The sequence below is a fragment of the Amblyomma mixtum genome, chromosome 5 (assembly GCF_055824585.1).
Source record: "Amblyomma mixtum isolate Tamu chromosome 5, ASM5582458v1, whole genome shotgun sequence".
In the NCBI taxonomy this organism is placed as follows: domain Eukaryota; kingdom Metazoa; phylum Arthropoda; class Arachnida; order Ixodida; family Ixodidae; genus Amblyomma; species Amblyomma mixtum.
In genome coordinates this window covers 24,307,268-24,327,856 of record NC_143016.1, presented here as the reverse complement: position 1 = coordinate 24,327,856, position 20,589 = coordinate 24,307,268, and the positions used below count along the sequence as shown (strand labels likewise).

General features: G+C 43.5%; 1 protein-coding gene and 1 non-coding gene across 3 annotated transcripts in view; one reads left to right on the top strand and one right to left on the bottom strand.

The window, feature by feature from the left end:
- LOC149341543 (protein amalgam-like) overlaps positions 1-20,589 on the bottom strand; it is a 282,683-nt gene that overhangs the window by 226,209 nt on the left and 35,885 nt on the right. The gene's annotated exons all lie outside the window — the stretch shown is intronic.
- On the top strand, positions 3,753-3,824 carry TRNAT-AGU (transfer RNA threonine (anticodon AGU)). The gene has a single exon. It is a non-coding gene; the product is annotated as a tRNA-Thr (tRNA).

Genomic DNA, 20,589 nt, shown 5'->3' with positions numbered 1-20,589 from the left:
GTGGCCTAATTGTAGTGTGCATTCTGCGAACGCCGCGAAGACAAGATTACTAACAGCTTTATGTCAAACATCACAATGATGCAATAATATCTATGAGATTTTCTTTGGATCCTACACACTTTCCACTTCGTAAACATTGTACAGTACGAGTGGGCTTTTTTTTTTCTTCAATGGGTGCCACAAGGAATATGCCGAGCGACTCAATGAACGAGAAACAGTTTTCAGAAATACGAAATTTAAAAACGTCGCCGCTCCTATTATTTGTGTTGCAGGAACTGGAACCACTCGGATAGCCCTTGTATTTTTTTATGTTTTGCCTACATTTGTAACAAGCCTAGCCGACAGTCTCCGACTCGGTCGGCCTCGCTAATGGAACGCGTGCGAGCCATCCGGTGCAGAGGATAGCGTGATGCAGGCCTCTTAGTGAGCGTGCAACAAAATCTCGGTCTGCCGGTCACGCAAGCACGGCAGCAGGAACACGTATGCCAACAACACTATACACTGGCATCCTGTTTCCTATCTTTCTTTGCTGAGTCCTTGTTTTAGAGAAAAACGTAAAGAGAAGAACAAAGGAAGCACGAAAATGAAAGCGAGTCCGAATGCGCAGCATTTCATTGCCGTAGAAGCCTTTCATTCTCGCTCTGCGTAGACAGCGTTCGCCAATTAGTAAATTGGGCCCGCTCACTCTCCCGGCCGAGGCGCCACGTAGACGGCATTGTTCTAGCTCTTGTTAATCTCACTGTTGCGCGGATCATGGTACTGCTTGCAAACATTGCGAAAACGTCCTGAGAGCGAAATTCGGGCCTTACTGCACTTTCGGCGCTGATTTCTTTGTCACTTCAACTTCCTTATTTTACGTTTTTCACGTAGAGTGGGGAAAGAGGGACGAAGGTTACAAGTTTTTCTCCTTTTTCTGCTTTTTTTTAAGCCGTTCTAGTGGCAAACTGATAAATGGTGCGACATTGCAAGGCATAAATTACTGTTTTGAGTTCGGTTAACTTCTTTCGGCTGGAGCACTCTGTCACTGCACGTTCTTTTCTTCCTTACAGCTTCGATCTCTTATGCAGCCACAAGTACCTTCCAGACAATAGGGAGTGGTATCCCAGCTTAAGTCGGCAGATCGCAGTGGACTTGGGTGCTAACTAAATTAAGAAAACAGATGATCCCTTACGGTTAGAGAGTGGATTTCGAAAGGCAGAAAACCACAGTAAGGGGTGGCAGAAATTACCAAGTTAAGAGGCCGGAGGCGAAATTACGAGGTTTGTTTGAATACAATATAACTGGCCACATTAGTCCAGCTTTGAGGTCATAGAGAGATGCGTTCGTACAGGGTTCGACGCAACCTGTAGCGTGTTCTTGTTTATCTTGATAGTGTCGGTGACAATGGTGATGTATATACGAATAATCGTCAGTTAAATCTCCCATGCCTGTCCTTCTCTATATCTTTCAAATTTTAAATTGTTATACAATGTTATATATATATATATATATATATATATATATATATATATATATATATATATATATATATATATATATATAAGGAAAGAGTTGAAGTACACTTCTTAGAGAAACATTTATTTACCGACGGTTTCGGACGGTGGACCGTCCTTCATCAGGGTAAGGTGCGTGTGTGTGTGTGTGTGTGTGTGTGTGTGTGTGTGTGTGTGTGTGTGTGTGTGTGTGTGTGTGTGTGTGTGTGTGTGTGTGTGTGTGTGTGTGTGTGTGTGTGTGTGTGTGTGTGTGTGTGTGTGTGTGAGTGAGAGAGAGAAGCCAACAGCCACAGAAACCAAGGGACAGAGGGGATTTTTTTAATTTATTTATTTTGTGCTATTGTTCGATTTAGAATATTACTGAATATGTTAACGCTTAAAGCTAATTGATTAGAAAAGCAGAAGAAAAAACAACCACATGCCGCCGGTGGGATCCGAACCCGCGACCTCCGAATTACGCGTCCGGTGTAAACCTTACCCTGATGAAGGACGGTCCACCGTCCGAAACCGTCGGTAAATAAATGTTTCTCTAAGAAGTGTACTTCAACTCTTTCCTTATGTTATCAGCAGTCGAGCAAGTTTTTTCATCGTAATATATATATATATATATATATATATATATATATATATATATATATATATATATATATATATATATATATATAGGGTCTGGCCTTCGTCAGAGTCACTCTGACGAAGGCCAGACCCTGGTCGAAACGTAAGAATAAAGTTGTTGTTTTTCGACCGTGTGTCAACCGAATTACGTTTATGTTCTACCGGATCCATCCGATCTTCACCCCCTTCTTATATATATATATATATATATATATCCGAACCCACGGAGGTCGTAGGTTCGGATCCCACCGGCGGCATGTGGTTGTTTTTTCTTCTGCTTTTCTAATCAATTAGCTTTAAGCGACAGTAATATTCTTACTTGATCAACACCACAAAAAAAATAAAATAAACTAATTAAAAATCACCTGTGCTCCTTGCTTTCTGTGGCTGTTGGCTTCTCTCATATTTACAACGAGCCCCTCATTCCCCTTCCCTTGTTTGCTTAATTGCTTAGCGAGGGCCTCGGTTCTGGCAGCCTTGATGCCATAGGAAGCATAAGAGGGTTCTCACACAGCTTCCACCCTCGCCGTTAGATGGCGTTCTACGTCACACCAGCGGTAACTCAGGACGTTCCACGTCCGCCGCTTACGAACGTGGGTGGCGCTGATGAACACTCTCAAGGTTAGGTTATTTGTAAACATAAATACCCCCGTAAGCAGAAGGTTTGACAGCCGTCGCCGTAGCCCAGAGGTAGAGCACCGGACGCGTAATTCGGAGGTCGTGCGTTTGGATCCCACCGGCGGCATGTGGTTGTTTTTTCTTCTGCTTTTCTAATCAATTAGCTTTAAGCGACAGTAATATTCTTACTTGACCAACACCACGAAATAATAAAATAAACTAATTAAAAATCCCTTGTGCTCCTTGCTTTCTGTGGCTGTTGGCTTCTCTCATATTTACAACGAGCCCCTCATTCCCCTTCCCTTGTTTGCTTAATTGCTTAGCGAGGGCCTCGGTTCTGGCAGCCTTGATGCCATAGGAAGCATAAGAGGGTTCTCACACAGCTTCCACCCTCGCCGTTAGATGGCGTTCTACGTCACACCAGCGGTAACTCAGGACGTTCCACGTCCGCCGCTTACGAACGTGGGTGGCGCTGATGAACACTCTCAAGGTTAGGTTATTTGTAAACATAAATACCCCCGTAAGCAGAAGGTTTGACAGCCGTCGCCGTAGCTCAGAGGTAGAGCACCGGACGCGTAATTCGGAGGCCGTGCGTTTGGATCCCACCGGCGGCATGTGGTTGTTTTTTCTTCTGCTTTTCTAATCAATTAGCTTTAAGCGACAGTAATATTCTTACTTGACCAACACCACGAAATAATAAAATAAACTAATTAAAAATCCCTTGTGCTCCTTGCTTTCTGTGGCTGTTGGCTTCTCTCATATTTACAACGAGCCCCTCATTCCCCTTCCCTTGTTTGCTTAATTGCTTAGCGAGGGCCTCGGTTCTGGCAGCCTTGATGCCATAGGAAGCATAAGAGGGTTCTCACACAGCTTCCACCCTCGCCGTTAGATGGCGTTCTACGTCACACCAGCGGTAACTCAGGACGTTCCACGTCCGCCGCTTACGAACGTGGGTGGCGCTGATGAACACTCTTAGGGTTAGGTTATTTGTAAACATAAATACCTCCGAAAGCAGATTTGACAGCCGTCGCCGTAGCTCAGAGGTAGAGCACCGGACGAGTAATTCGGAGGTCGCGGGTTCGGATCCCACCGGCGGCATGTGGTTGTTTTTTCTTCTGCTTTTCTAATCAATTAGCTTTAAGCGTTAACATATTCAGTAATATTCTAAATCGAACAATAGCACAAAATAAATAAATTAAAAAAATCCCCTCTGTCCCTTGGTTTCTGTGGCTGTTGGCTTCTCTCTCTCTCTCTCTCACACACACACACACACACACACACACACACACACACACACACACACACACACACACACGTGTGTGTGTGTGTGTGTGTGCGCACACACACGTGTGTGTGTGCGCACACACACGTGTGTGCGCACGCACGCACACGCACACACGCACGCACGCACACACACACACATATATATATATATATGTGTGTGTGTGTGTGTGCGTGCGTGCGCGCGTGTGTGTGCGTGTGTGTGTGTGTGTGAGAGAGAGAGAAGCCAACAGCCACAGAAACCAAGGGACAGAGGGGATTTTTTTAATTTATTTATTTTGTGCTATTGTTCGATTTAGAATATTACTGAATATGTTAACGCTTAAAGCTAATTGATTAGAAAAGCAGAAGAAAAAACAACCACATGCCGCCGGTGGGATCCGAACCCGCGACCTCCGAATTACGCGTCCGGTGCTCTACCGCTGAGCTACGGCGACGGCTGTCAAATCTGCTTTCGGAGGTATTTATGTTTACAAATAACCTAACCTTGAGAGTGTTCATCAGCGCCACGTTCTTAAGCGGCGGACGTAGAACGTCCTGAGTTACCGCTGATGTGGCGTAGAACGTCATCGAACGGCGAGGGTGGAAGCTATATATATATATCGCCGCAAACGATCACACCTCGTGTTGAACTCCAATGCACTTTCCCGCTGTGCATTGTACATCGTCGTCTGCTTCAACTAGTACCACGAATATAGCCGCGAGACGTGCCGGTGACCTAACAAAACGAAACCATCAGCCAATCTGGCCAATCTGGCGCACGTCCACTCGGTTTAACAACTTGGAAACCCTACCATATTTTTGCCGACGCAGCGCATGCGGTATCTATGACGGCACAGTGTTACTCGTATCTCTACATGTATCCTATAATCACTTATTTTGTCCCTGGTAGTTACTTCTTTCTAAAGCGGATGACCTTTATACATTGCACGAACAAGCTTGTCCTTTAAGCTGTCATGTATGTCAGACTTGATTCTCGTCCTCAGTCTGTGGCAACGCCAAATAAACAACCTGCCCCTGATTGTTCAGCTGTGGTGTACCTAGTTAAAGAATGAAACAAATATCAGGAACTTATCGCGCTGTGTTTTGTCCACAAGAGAATCGAAAATGTAAATGTATAAGATGCGCTGCAACATATCCTCTAACATCGATGAAATCCTCTCATTTAGTAGTTCACGGGAGCGCAGAAGACGGACAGACTGAAATTGCATTTACTGTCCCTGCGTCAACATTACTTCTGGTAGCGTACACTAAAATGAAGCTCGAAAAAAACATTCCTCGATATGAATTATTACCACGATTGTGAATTGCGGTTGCTTCATTATCTGCATAAATCAGGGGAATAGCAAGAGACAAAGCGACAGAAACGTCTATATTGTCAGATAAATGAGACATGTGAGATCTAAACACAGACTGTGTTCGATCGAACAAACTGCGCTAGCTTTATCTCATAATAAGGGCTTCGGGAGATTCAGCGCACGACAAATAACGTGCGGCGGGTATAGGGACCAGCACTCAAAATTCAATGCCGAGCAAATCCCAGTCATCATTTCTAGTTACACATTGTACAAGGCTTTCTGCGAATTTTTATCAACCTCCGAGCAAAAAAAAAAGTTAGGTACAAGAGCGCAGCTATCGATTGATGTCTTCAGTGGGGCCGGAATCGATAACATGTAGAGGCAAAAGAAAAAGAAATAGAAGAAACCGTAATTTGAGCCAAGGCGTGTTTTGCGTAAGCCATAGGCGACGTAGCCATGGGCAGAAGTCGTTCGTGCTTCTTACATTTTTTTCTTTGCCTCGTCCCTGACTTACTTTATTTTAGAGTTCTGCTTTCTATCTCATTCTCGCGCACAATGCTCCTCTTTCGTGATCCTCTATTATCTTAATTGCAAGCGAGCTCCACAGAGATCGTGACGTATCCAGATCACGCCCTCTTCCGAAGCTCAGATCCAATTTGATGCCACAACTAGGCACGGAAGGCGTTGGGAAGCTCCCACAGAATTCCGAAAAAGGGTTTCTGCGGGAAAAAAGCACGCCTCTGATTAAGAAATAACCAAAGAGATCGAACGAGAGTTTTGAGAGAGCGGAGGAAAACAAAAAAAAAATCACGACCGTTCCGTTTCAAAGCCAGGGCCTTTCCTGGGGGCGCTGCCGACGGGCGCGAAGCTAACGTGTCGTTGATAAAAAAAGAGCAGAAAAAAGCCAAAAGCGCGAGATGGAAACTTGGTGATTAAACAAGCAGCTAGTAATTGGATCACGTACCTGCGCGCAGCTAATTCAAGGGAGCGCTGCACGCTTAACTAAGGATTGTTTCGAGTCGAGCAGTTGCTTCGGTTTATTCCTTGCTTGAAATTCGGACGCCCTATTTAATCTTGCAGTAGCTGCTAGCAAAGACATGTAAGCTCACGTTAGTAAGAAGAGCTCACTAACTATTCGTAACAAGAGCGCCTTGCTTTCAACGCTTCAGTCTACGAGAGCAGGAAGATGATAAACAATTAAAGTGTCAGACGAAGGTGGGGCCTGAGGGTTGAAAGAAAAACGTTTTTCGTTTATTTTGTGAGTGCAGTGGAATGATAGCAGCATAACAACGCCAAAGCTGTTCCACTGAAGCAGCAGTATCATTACTCTAGACAAGGAAGGGGGAAAAGAAGCTCTCCGACAAGGCTAGACGAACACTTCAGGAGCTATTTTGCAGCAAAGAAAACATCGGAGTAGTGTGGAACCCAGTGACAAGTATGTCAAGTGACTACCTTTTAGAGTTAAACGTGAGAGTTAGAGTTAAACGCTTAGCGTAAAGCTATTTTTGCTACATACTACAAATTGTTTCAGGAAGCGTGTGACGAAAAGTGAGTTTGCATCAATTTCCTCGTGTTGGGGCACTCGATCACCTGATTTCCGAACTCCTTTTTACACTTGGTGAGCAAAAGAAAGAATAATATGCAGAATAAGTGTTCGTAACCAATCCGTGTGTGGGTGCTGGGATCACAGCGCGTTTCCAATCTATGTTAAAAGAACCCAGTGAATGTAACGGCTTGCATGTTGCATGTACATTGATGGTGAATTATGAACGTGCATTTTTTTAAGTTTACGTAAGATTTCTTGATTTAATTTATTTCAAGGTTGTTTTCGAACATGCTAGCATGGAAGCCAATCCTACTTGTTCATAATTGTGGCGTATCAAAAGAGAAATGATGCCACATAAAATATAATGTAGATAAGTTTATATTCAGTCCAATATTTCAAATAAGCCAGACAGACGAGTGGTTAGGCAAAATACTCTAAAATATGTGCAGCCTTTGCGGCTGCATGACAGCGTAGTGAGTAACTTTTTATCCGCACTACCAGCATTCAGGAGAAAATTTCTTTCTGCATTGAGGTTCAGTGTACATATCCCATTAAGAATTCTTCCTTCAACTTGCACATTAACATTTACCGGTGCCCTCTTCTCAGGAACAACCTCAAAGTAAAAACTTTTAGATCACTTTGGCGACCCGCGTTGGAGCAATGCGAAAGCAAAAGGTCCACGCACTATATCTACGTCCGTGGCTGTTCTAACGTCCATGTACTGTATCGACGTCCAAGGCTATTTTGACGTCTAATTGTAATTTTTAGCGTTTTTTCGTGGTTTAATTAAGCAACTAATTACACCTCATCAACCAAATATTTCCCACGGCAACATTTTATCACGCACTACCTGTCAGATTCGCACCTTCACACATTTATCTTCAGAGTACGACGTAGTCGTGCGGACAAATTTGAAGACACTTTTTGCTGACGCGACAGAGCCATATAATGTTCGTGTCAATTTATTTTGAATGCCTTGCCTCAACATCATTAGGCAGAGAGCATGACGGAAGACTGTATTTAACATGTGCAACCCATATTTTCATGGCAGTGCGCTAGGGAGGCCACTTCAGATTACAGATTTTAATGAAGCGATACACATGTACAAAATTATAGAGACGTATTAAAGGCAGCCCACAAATACATTTAAAGTCTTCGCAAACGGGAGAGGACTACTCTCAGACATTGTGAGCTTTGCACAAATGAAGTACAGCAGTTGACAAGAAGAATTAAATGTCGTTCCCACCCCTAGTAATGACAATTGGTACACCTCGTGTTTTTGCAATGTTTGCTTTTGTTTTGAATGGTGCTGCTACGAGTGAGTGTGCGTTGAGTGTGATTAAATTTGAGTGCTTTATGCTCTGAGAAATGTGTAGGAACCGACTTGTGCATCTTTCCGAGCTGCTGCGGGCAGCGGCACCTAGCGTTCGCCCTCTGGTCGGTCGGCTCACATTTTGGGCTCTGGCCTACCGCCTACATGCAGCGTTCAAAGCGCAACGCTACGCCTCGACTGCATCTATAGGATGCGCAAATATAACAACCGCTCAAAGAAGACGAAACGGAAGGAAAAAACAAAGACGCACACACAAAGCTCCTTGTGTTCTCCTTCCGTCCCCTCTACTCCCCACAGTTTTATACTTGCTGATCCTATGAACCAACTAGCCCAACATCATGTCTCACTTCATTGCGTCCATACCCCTCCCGCAACTCTACTAATGTGTCACATCGCCTCTTGCGGATTAGACATAACTGCCGCGGCTACTAGTGCGCAAGCACACATGATGCAATCATTTCAGTATGTTATCAGTGCGTGTGGCGCCATCTTGCTCCAACCGCGCGTCCCACCTGATGATGAAGTTAGAGCTAGGCACTGGCTATGTGCAAAGGGTGGTCACATGATCACTGGGACTTTGGCTTTGACAGTAAGCGCTGTAACGGGGCTTAAAAATTTCGTAGTTCTGTTTTGATGCAAACGATCCGAGCTGCTTAAGGATAAATTACCACATTGAGTGAATGAATGCACTGATGTCGGAGCTCGTAGGAAAATTTATGTACCTTAGATGGATTTTTATTTTTGCAACTGACAATTTTACAACCGCGTTCATTAACTGCTTCGGCGAACTTCGGCGAACTTCTTCGGCCGTGATTCTAGGATCCGTGATTCTAGGATGAGACCGTGATACTCGGAAAAAGGAAAAATGAACAAGCGCGGCTGGCTTTGGAAGCTTTCCACATAAAGGAAAACGCTGTAGACTGTATCAGTGACACGTCCGTGGCTCTGTACGTAGCCGAAATCAATTTTTTGCGTTCGCGTCTGCGTTAACAGCCCTTGAAGGTTGAAGTTTGAAGTTTGAAGCTTGAAGTTTATTTCAGCACAAAGCAAAAAATTGATACATGAGATGTGGTAGGGAAGGTGGGAAAAAAGCTGCACATTAGTAGCTTGACTAGCCCCACCTCCCAATAACTGACAGCGGACGCTTTGACAAAGGTTAGTAGCACAGATTCACGCAACAAATATCACGACTACGAAGTTAGTTTGCAAACAATACAGATCAAATTCAAACAACTCTATTACATAAGGAATTGGAATGAATAGTGAAGTATTAGCAAGCATTATACAAAAAGTGAATACAAGTCAAGTTTAGAAAGTGCGCGCAATTTCTCTGTTGTGAGGTGGTATTTATTTAAAATCTGTGGAATGCTTGGCATGACTATTGTGGTTAAAGATTGCATTTGAGCATGCGTGGCCAGGTGTATAAGTAAGCGTTCCCAGGAAGAAGTAAACAGTTGTTAGTGCGCTTGTGTGTGCCTCTGTGTCTTTCTTCGTGGTTCGTCCCGTGGTTGCGCAACCTACACCTTCGCAACGTTATGTACCAACTAGGCCCAACCCAAGTTTTATTGAAGTTCTTCGGCAAACTTCGGCTCTTTTTTCTCGATATGTGTTGGGAATGCGCACTTTCTGCTGTACAGCAGGCTGTTTACAGGCGCCCACTGTGCGAGCGCATCTTGTTTGAAAATTGTATTTTCCTTGAATTACTACTTTCATCATTGCCCACAATGACTGCGAACATCTCATCTAACCGAGTTGCGATATTTCCTGTTCGCGTACTTACACAATTTTTGTGAAGGAAACCAATGACGACATAGAGCTTGCACTGTTGCTCTATAAATATGAGACCATGCGCCATGGCATAAAGTACGAAAAAGGACTATGTAGAAGGCCTTCACGTGATGTCGTGGGTGTCATTTTGCCGTTCGCGCGCAGCTTCAGCGTTGCAAATCGGAGCAAGTCCCATAAGTCGATGGACTTGCGCACGGCCTTTCACCTTCTTCCATGTACGCAGAAACAGTGGCAACTGTTACTTGGGTGCATGCTCCCTCTAGCTTGTAATTGAGCTCAATAAAATCGAGATCACTTGAATGAGTATGATAGGCACCTGCAGAACAAGAGTCATTACTTCAGAAAAAGAAGTGATACGCAGATGTGTCATCGGAGAAAATTTGTCCAGGGAATAACTTCATGAACTTTTGATTTCCTTAAGCTGAAGCCTATTCGATATCACACTCAGAAAACACACACCTGCACTCGCGGCGGCCTCACTACCGCCGAAAAACAACGCAGTGGCTATTTTTATGCGCCCTGAGAAGCCCCTCCTTGTGGAAAGGCGACATCATCGGCCTTGAACCTTATATATAGCCATCAAAGCTCATCATAGGATGCTTCGCCAGTAAAGCCTGCATAAAAAAAGCTACCATGTTGGATCGTGTTCTATTCCGCCTGGTTCTTCGTCATTCGCAAGGCGCCGCCACGCCCTTGTTATCTGTGGGACCAGCCAATAGGGTACCAGGATAGTAACATTAGAATAGAAACAAGGCAAAACAATTTTTCAGTGTACCGGCCCTGCATACGATTCGAAAATATCTGTGCCAGACAGTAGGCAAAGTACTCAAGTCGTGCCGTACATTTAAACCACACGGGGCCCTGTAGTTGCTATCGCAGTAACACTGTGTGGCGCAGTAATGACGCTGTCATTGAAATAAGCACGAAAAGCAGCAGTAACTACACTCATTGCTACACATTAGTCTCCGATAGTTTACATTTCATCTCCAGTCTCACGTTCAAATCGTTGAGTAATATGCATTTCGCGCAACCACGGAAAAAGGACAAAAATATCGCTGGTAACTGCAGCTGCCTCCAGGGCCTTTTGTGAAGACAAAAGCGCGACCCGAAAGCGAGCGATTTCGACAGCGCAGTTTCGCAAGTAGTAAGATCGAAGAGCTGCAGCTGTGGGATACGAAAATGAGGAGAAAAGAGCACGATCGTGTGTGCAATTTCCAGGGTTCAATAGCCGTCTTATTCGCTGAATTAAATACGGCGTCTTTTTTCGTAGCAAGTGAGGCAATAAATGGAATGAAAAAAAAAAAAACTTTCTTTTTGTACAGCAACAATCCGTTGAACACGTGCCTTCGAATTTGTGATGAAACGCAAAATCAATGATAACAGTACAAAAGCAAGCCATAAACATACAGCTGCTACGTATTGATTCCAGGTTGCACGTGTGCTATTCAAGACGCTAAGCAAGCAAGGTAAGGTTTGTGGGCGGAGTGAGAATTGGGAAGGCAAATGGCTACCGACGATGCTATATAATAGCAAAGCTAAGTTTTCTTTCCCTTTTTCCTTCACAACAGAAAGAGTTGACCAAATATTTAGGGGAATCCCCCAAGGTGGAGTAGATTTGTAATAAGGGAGTAATTACTCATTGACGTCCACCCGAGCGCAGCCATACGGCCACAAAGAAAAGCTATACAGCTTTCACAGAAACTTCGTAGTTAAAGAAAAATTCGTCCTGGTCCGGGGTTCGAACCCGGGACCACCGCTACACCGGAGCAGTCGCTCTACCAATTGAGCTAACCGGGACGGCAAGCTTATGGTAGGGCGAGAGCGAATTGACCTATAACTCGAAGTGGGAACAGTGTTGACCAAATATTTAGGAAATCCCCCAAGGTGGAGTAGATTTGTAATAAGGGAGTAATTACTCATTGACGTCCACCCGAGCGCAGCCATACCGTATGGCCGTATGGTTGTGGCCGTATGGCTACGCTCGGGTGGACGTCAATGAGTAATTACTCCCCTTATAACAGAAAGAGTATACAGCTATGAGCCGTTGATACGACCCTCATCAACTTGAACGACTCGAATTATGCACAACGTTTTTGGATACCGAACTTTTTCGATAATTTACAATTCCTTAGTATGGAAACTCGGTGTAAGGACAATTAACAGAGTGGAAATGCAGACTGTTTATTTTATCGCGTTGATATTCTCAATTATTAAAACATAACCCCGAACACTCCGACCATATCCTTCCTTCCTTGTACCTTGAGGCGACTACACCACTGGAAGGCTTTTTTTTTTATTTTGTAGTTGCATATATTGCACGGCAGACGTCCAGTAATAAATGAATGACTGAAAAAATAATTTACTCTGCGGCTTGCGCTACGCTGAAAGGCGCATTCAACAGCTTACAACCGACTACAAAAATACGTACTGTAGGCTAGTGATGTGTCAATCGCCTTAGTAGGACAGAGTCATCACACCACGAGACATCACCGCGCGCGTCGTGGAATACATTCTTTTACAGAAAACAGTGATCAAAGTAATTGACTTGAAGCTTCTAAGAATATGTATAATTCCCACGTTCCTCTACACCACTAAGTGCAGAAATAGACCTATATCATAAGTCTACTTTTTCATCACGATTCGCTATTACGGACGAGACGTTTTATGGACATTTTTTCTCGCGAACCGTAACGTCCATACTAAGGAGGCGCGAAGTTTCACCTTTTTGGATCCGGGCACCCAAATGAGCTGTAACGGCGCAAAGAATGCAAAGTCATTGCTGTGAAAAGTTGTTGTTGTTAGAAATGTTTTCCGCTTCATCTGGAAAACACAGCCCAGTTTTCTATATTCAGAGCTCTGCACAAAAAAAAGGCTAGCTTCACATAGCACTAAAAAAAAAAAGAAAGTCAGCAACCACTCACTTTCCAGAGCGTAGGCCATGACTGTAGATCTATGAAAATATTCGTAAATGTGGGTCAGCGGTTCTCTAGAGGAATGGCAGCCCTTGTGGACAGTTGACAACTTCCATAAAAGGTTTTTCTTGTATTGGTTTCTTGGCCTGTAGTATTAGCTGTGAATATATTGATACTTAGACAAGGAAGCCTCAGCTTACAAGAAAGTTCGCATTCTTTGGGTAGACAGTCCTTGTTTCATATAACGAGTGCAGAGAGTGCATGACAGCGCAGAAGGTGTTGTGAATAACCTAGAATGTTCGCCTAACACACGGTGCTTTTACCAAAGACTCTTTATCTGCGTCTGGAACTGTAACCGGACTTTGCGGCGGTATTCGTAAGCCGCTAAACGCATTGTAAACTTCTTAAAAGTTGACAACTGTAGCGCTTTTCGCACTTTTTGCAGAAAACGACGACCCTCTTCTTGGCTCAGATATGTTCTTATGTGTGTTCGCTGATCTACCATGGGTGCTAACAAATACTTAAAAGTTTCAAGTGAAAGGAAGAAACAAAAATAAAAACAATAACTATCCGCGACCGTGATTCGAACCCGCGGCGGCGCGAACAGATCAGCTTCGCTGGCCTGTGTGTGTGTGTATATATATATATATATATATATATATATATATATATATATATATATATATATATATATATATATATATATATATATATACATATATATATATATATATACATATATATATATATATATATATATATATATATATATATATATATATATATATATATACACGAGGGGGGCCCAAAAGAAACCGGATTTTTTGTATAAAAACTTTATTTATTAACTCTTGCGCAAAATTCTTTCAGTCACCTTCAAAGTACTCTCCATGAAATGCGATGCACTTGTCAAGTCTTTTTTCCCACTCTTTGAAGCATCTCTGGAACTCTTCAATTTTGATATCGTGCAGCGCCCTTTGCGAAGCTGTTTGTACGGCCTCCACATCACCAAAACGCTTCCCTTTTAGACTTTTCTTCATTCTCGGCAAGAGAAAAAGTCGCACGGGGCTAGGTCTGGTGAATATGGAGGGTGGGGAACGACAGTCCATCCACGAGAGGCCAAATAGTGGGTCACTCGTAAGGCCGTGTGTGCGGGGGCGTTGTCGTGATGAAGGAACCAGTCACATGATCGCCAACGTTCCTTGCGTTTCCTCCGCACACCCTCTCGGAGACGTCTTAAAACTTCCAAATAAAAGAGCTGGTTGACAGTCTGGCCAGGGTGAAGAAATTCTTTGTGCACAATGACACGAACATCGCAAAAGAAAATGATCATTGTCTTCACACTGGACTTCAACTGCCTTGCTTTTTTTTGGTCTCGGAGAGTTGGGAGACCTCCACTGGCTTGGCGCTTGCTTAGTTTCTGGGTCATACCCCTAACACCGACTCTCATCACCTGTAATGACTTTGGTCAAGAAGTTTGGATCACTTTCAATCTCTTTTTTTAAATCCCTACTCAAATTTAATCGAATGTTCTTTTGATCCTGTGTGAGAATGCGAGGAAGAAATTTAGCGGAAACACGTCTCATTTGCAACTGCTCAGTCAAAATTCGCTGACAAGAGCTCCAACTCGCCCCTATCTCTTCTGAAATTTGGTCTATCGTGAAACGACGATCTTTGTTCATTTTGACGGATTTTTTCAACGTTTTCATCGTTTCGCGACGTTGAAGGACGCCCAGAACGAGCATGGTCTTCGACACTCATCTCACCGCGTTTGAAGAGCCCAAACCACTCGAAAACTTGTGTGCGGCTCATAGCATACTCTTTAAAAGCCTGCTGCAACATTTGGTAATCTTCCGTTGCCGATTTTTCAAGCAGGAAACAAAACTTCAAACACACTCTCTGTTCTTTTAAATTCGCCATAAAGATTTCGCAGGCGGAACAAAATAGCTGCAAGCGAAACACAACACTACGCTCAAATGTTTGTCTACAAATTTATGTCGTCTGCACAGCTGTTTCGTGAAGGTCTCCACTAACCCCATCTAGCGGTAGAACTCTCTACTACGTCTACGAATGGCAGGGCGCTCTCAGTTCGGTTTCTTTTGGGTCCCCCCTCGTGTATATATATATATATATATATATATATATATATATATATATATATATATATATATATATATATATATATATATATATATATATATATATATATATATATATATATATATATATATTAAGGCGCAGGGTCAAATATGACATCATTTTGCAAGGGCCGACAGACTACACAGTGGTGAGACCAGTTTCCAAGGCTTGCACTTCTCAGATTTCGTCTCGTGATTACCCAGGAAGAGGAGAAAACTCTCAACATCGTGCCACCTGATGAATATTCCTGGTTGCGCCTCCGCTCCCGCGTCCGCCTTAATCCTTTAATCGCCAGGGATTAGGAGGCGGATCGAAGGCCGTCTGGGACGCCCCCTCTGCCTGCAAAGGCTTAGACTAAAAAACCCCCTGAGCCCTAATCCGGCTTGCGTCCGTCCGCGGGTCGAACGAGGTACTAGAAGCGCCTTCCAGGCGAAAGCAGGTCGGCGAATGACAAGACCCGGATCAACGGAAAGTGCATTAGTATGAGCGCTTGTGCAACGAGGTGCCACCGTCATGCATTAGCTGAAGAGAGTACGTCGTTGCAAGGTAGACTTGCTGTACACTGCTTTTTATCACACTGACATAATTCGTGAAAACATTTGCGCCGTTTCCTGCTCAAAACCCAGAACGAAGTACGGCAGCAGAACTCTGACTCTGTATTTAAAGCGCTCAGAGTGGGTTAACATTTCGAGAAAGTGCGAGGTTTGAAAGATTAGGCCAAAGCAAGTTAATATCCCGAAGAAATCGAGTTGTGCTGGGCATTTAATGCCCAGAATAGACTGCCATTGGTCGGTTAGTGTAACAGAGTATGTAAAAAGGGAGGATGAGTAGCCTCAGGCGAGAGATACTGATGGGGAAAGCTGAAATTAAAAAGTTATCTTGGATACGATGGCCACGGCTGGTGGAGGACAGGTTTAACTGGAGATTAGTATGATAAGCCCTCATCCCACTGTGAATTAAACCTGATTGGCGAGGACAATAATAAAGAATGCGTTTCTCGCAACCATCTGCCCTTTTATTTTGAACAAGGCTCAGTCAAGGGCGGCAATAATGAGCCCATGTTTCTTTTCTGTCGTTTTTTGTTACATGTTCTACGTCAATATAAGTACGTTCTATCTACGAGCAAAATAGTTGATTCAGCGACCGCCAGGTCATATTGGAGATGCAGAAATCGTTCAAGAAAATTGCATAGAACATACTCAAACTATAAGGTTCTGAATTGCGGGATCGTAGAACATCATTTCACGGGTTGTGCAAAGGTTGAACTTCACCAAGGTTGAACGTTATGTGATTCATATTTTAAGCTTCTTTCCACAGCTTCTCGCCATGTATCATGCTTACATTGAAGCGTACACTTCCATCAGTCGTTGTAGTCAACTCATTCGTAGGACTGAACAGCGCACACAGGACGAGGACACGGAGAAGAAGCGACAAGACGCGGGCGCTGACTATCAACTGAATGGTTTAGTGGAGTAACTTGTATATGTACAAAATAACAATCTGACAACCAAGTGCGCATGTTTCGCAGATAAGTCACTGTCATCAGGCTGCTTTGTCCAGATTTGCGATTTCGGGAGGATGAATGATGACCGAAAGGGTGCTTACGCACGTGTCAGAATTCTTGTGAATGAGGTAGGCTCTCACTTTTTTTCGCGTTCATTGGTGATGCGAGCGCCCATATGGACCAACAATAGTCGCCTTTTACTTGGGAGTGCGTGACAACTTTATAAATCCAACCTGTAATCTGCTTCTTATGTGACTTTCAGCCAGCAGTTAGTCCGGTTTCCGTACACATAGTTTTTGTATGTGACTAATTTATCGCTACGGTGACAAGAATAACAATTTTGGGCATTACGTCTCATGCACATCACCTCTTGTGTTCTCTCAATAACCTCATATCTTCGTTTATCATCAATAGCTGACAAAGCGAGAAATGCTAACCTTGTAAGAAAAATTTTTCAGGAACAAAAAAAAATGCACACGTCATTCCAGCGGCCTTTATATGCTGAAACAAGCTACGCTTTCTGAGTACCAAAACTTCTCATGAGACTAAACAGCACAGAAGAAAGTAGCGGATGCCAATAACTTACAGTAAATAATAAACAAGGCATTAGTACCAGTACCAAATGTTCTGGCCAAGGGAAAAAATAATCCAGAAAAGGAAGTTCGTAACGGGGCAAATGAACTTCGCAGTTGAAATATTATTATTGCTTCGAATCAAGTGTGGCTTCCTTATCGGCGAAGGGCTCAAACGCCTCTGCACTCAATTTGTAGAAGGAAATTGCGCCAAGCATGCACCCCTTCCGCCGGACAGAGTGCTCCTGTAATGAACTGTGCGCGTGTTCCTCGCCCTCATTTTCTTCTTTTTTTCCGCCCATACTTACTGTCGGTATCTCTGGCAAACACGATCGCCGTTCTAGCGGAACCATTAGCCGAAAAAGGAAGCTCGCAGAGATCGCCTTATTATGAAAATTGGTTGCCGCACCATCCCAGTTTGGTTGTTTTTCCTCTACCAAAAAAACAAGAAAAGAAGAAAGAAAATATATTCTCTAAGGCTACCAGAAAAAGCAAACGTGATACCAAAACTTTCTACCGCGGCGAGAATGATGAGTTTATAGAAACCAAAAGCATAAAGCAAAACGTGAAGCCTCAGAAAACTCTATCAGCCTTCGTGCCCGGTAATGTCTATATCCAGATAGACGATTAGATTATTTTCATGTCAGTAAACATGATGTTCTTCTTGCGTCGTCTTTAATGGATTGCTAAGCCCGTGAACGCGCAGACTAAAAGCATTGTTTTACGGCTGGAATTTTACGCTCGCGAGGAGAATTTGGCGCGGTTATGGCAAGATATCGGCGATCCTTTTGTTCATTCTGCTCGCCTAATCCTTGCAGACGCAGGGTGAACTTGTTAAAGTTCGGCGTTGCTTTCTAAAGCCAGCATCCTTCATGAAGCAAGGTTTACGTTATATGATTCTTCTTCCAAAAGTTGAACGAAGCGTAAGGCCAAACCTAACTACTAGAAGGCTCATTTTGGGTGGAAAAACAGCGCGAAAGGAACGGAAGACAAAGAGGAAGGAAACCACACGGACGAGCGCTGGTTTCCTTCATCTTTGTCTTCCGTCCCTTTCGCGCTCTTTTTCCACCCAAAATGAACGTATACCAACTCGCCCATCTTTCCATTCTACTACAAGGCTGTACGGTTAGTTCATCACCTGAAAAGTGTGAATGAAATGGAGTCTCAGACCAACGATTTATTCTTACTTTCGCCACACACACTCTTCGCACTAGGCACAACAGTGTTTTTAATGTGCAAGTTTCGTGTTTCACCACTTCTAATGGCGCACAAATACTGCCGTGCCTGTATTGTAGTATTCCAGTATTCCAGCAGTCCAGTGTGTAGTATTCGGCATGGCAATGACAGTAGCTAAAAAATAGGGCATTGTTCTAATTACAACCATCTTGAAGGTGTATCAATAAAAAGGACGAAAGTTCAGGTTTTGTGACCAAAAAACGGTGTTTAAGGACGCAATATTACAGCATGTCTATTCCAATTAAATGTCTTATCCAAAATTTTTTCAAACAAGTAATCTTCTTTCTGGCGCTCAACATGGATTTCGTAGGGGATGTAGATCAGTTACCAGCTTAAGAGAATTTGACAGGACGTTTTCTTAACATAGGCACCGGCAACAAAATCGATGCAATATTCATGGACTTCTGAAAATCTTTTGACATGGTCCTTCGCTCTAAATTGTTATGCAGTTATGCAAGTCATTTTCAATAACTCTCAACTCACTAATTGGACACCAATTTCTTCTCACAGTGCTCCCAGTCTGTTCGCTTTAGTTTTATAGATTCTTCAGCAGCTCAAATTACTTCAGGGGTTCCTGAGGCTCTGTCCTTGGTACTTTGCTATTTTTACTGTACATTAATGATTTGCTTGGAACTGTAACCTCTAAGATCCGTTCATACGCCGATGACTGCGTAGTATTATCGCCGGTGACCATCCTCTTCATAACGAGTCTTTTCGCATGTTGTGGGAGTGGTGTAAGCCGTGGCAGATGATCAGTTTCAGCAAAGCAGTTATGTTTTCATGAACTGCCTAGCACCTTCCTATTTCGACTACTCATCACTCAAAGGGTATAGGAATACAAATATCTTGGCGTTGTTTTTGCTCACAATGTATCATCGTCAAAACACATCGATTACATCGAAGTTAAAGCACCAATAAAGTTAAATTCTTCGCGGTGCGTTGTACGGGTAGCTCGTAAAGAGTGCAAATACTTATGTACAAAACTGTAACCGGTCCTATTCTTGAATATGCTTCAAATGTCCTGGAATTCATATAAGCACTACGAAAGGAATAAAATTGAATCCGTACAACGGAAAGCTCTAAGGTTTGTTTGCCGCCGCTGTGAGTCAATTTTCACCCCCATCTGCCATGTCACATTAAACTAAAGTCCGCTCTCATACCAACGGAAAAGTGATTCATTGAATCTTCTCCACTCTATAGAACAAACTGCTTGCTGCCTTAAAAGTGGTAACCATATCTAGTTTTCGCAACCATCCGCAGCTAGAAGCCATCACAATCTTAATATCCAATCATTTTTTGCACGTTGTAGCGTTTTGAAATGCAACTCATTTTCGCGTACTTTGGAGAGTTGAAACACTTTACAAAGCAACGTTCGAGCATTATCGCTATCTGATTTCGCGTCAATTAAGTCGTTGTGATATGCGGGGGTATTGCGTTTATATTTTATTATTGCCTTGTGCTCTTGGTGCAAGAAACTGTATATTGTAATATATTTTATATAGCCCACTTCTGCTTAGCCCCTGCACGCATGGCTGCAGTATTTTCAAATAAATAAACGAACAGCTCTAAAAACGGCGTCCTCTACAACGCCATGGTGTTGCCGCTTTTTCGAGAGCCCAGGACATCGTGTCGACATGCCTCCTAGCAGCAGGTGTCGTTTCACCCGACTTGTACTGCAAGATTGGATGTCTGTCTACACATACACGACGGCTCACCCATTTCTACAAAGCTTTCATCGCAGCCGGCGTTCAAACAAGCCAAACAGTCAGTGCGTCATTCCAGTAGTAGTTAATCAACAACCAATACTCGTCTACCGGAGAGCCGAAATAACCGCTGCCAGAAACAGCTGAGCCCTGCCTTCCCCGTCCTGGTTTGACTTCTGGTTTTCTTCATTCTTTTACGGCCATTGTACTGCACGCATCGATTCGTTCACTCCTGCGGCGATGTCGAGCAATCTGTTCGGGCCGAGCAGCGAGCCTTGATTGGAACAATTTTTCTCCAGGTGTATACTCTACTCGCGCCGCGCCACAAGTAGTAGTCTGAACTAACAACGCGTGTCCCCGTCAAATGGAATACAATGCAAAAAAATAAAAAGCGAATTCGCCCTCTCTTTTTGCCCTCATTCTGCGGCGGTCACTTTTTCTTCGCGGAATAGGTCGAGTGTTTCAGGCTCAACAGCAGCCGTAAGCCCTCATAATGAAGATTAAGGACGAGAACCACGATAGCGAGGAAATCAAAAAGGCCTATAGGGAAG